This window comes from Penaeus monodon, chromosome 23 (assembly GCF_015228065.2).
Source record: "Penaeus monodon isolate SGIC_2016 chromosome 23, NSTDA_Pmon_1, whole genome shotgun sequence".
Lineage (NCBI taxonomy): Eukaryota > Metazoa > Arthropoda > Malacostraca > Decapoda > Penaeidae > Penaeus > Penaeus monodon.
The window spans coordinates 7,001,360-7,001,705 of record NC_051408.1 but is presented as its reverse complement, the minus strand read 5'-3'; the positions used below and the strand labels follow the sequence as shown (position 1 = coordinate 7,001,705).

The window sequence follows — 346 nt, the reverse complement described above, 5'->3', positions numbered from 1 at the left end:
ATGATTATGTATATGTATAAGTGAACATATGTGGGTAGACAATTTTTTTTTTTATCCAACACCACCAAAATAAATGTGAATAGGTTATCATTACCAAACTGTTTTAACGATTACATCTCTTTATTAAAACTTTAATTGTCAAAAAAATATATCAGTATGAACACTGTCTAAATCGTACCATCAATGGAATTACAATAAAGTTCATGAGGCAAAAGTCCATACAAAGTAAAGCCATGTTGCAGTTGGTTGAACTGAAAATGGTATCGTGAGTTGGTTTTATTCCGGCCATTCAGACAACTCTATAAAAGAGTCTCTGAATTACACTTTCACAATTTAAACAGCTGCC

General features: G+C 31.2%; 1 protein-coding gene across 1 annotated transcript in view; it reads right to left on the bottom strand.

Annotated features, from left to right (window-relative positions):
* Nucleotides 1-101: 101 nt before the first annotated feature.
* LOC119587754 (glutathione S-transferase Mu 3-like) overlaps nucleotides 102-346 on the bottom strand; it is a gene marked incomplete at its 5' end in the record, with an annotated part of 5,946 nt that continues 5,701 nt past the window's right edge. The window contains 1 exon segment of the mRNA XM_037936440.1: nucleotides 102-346.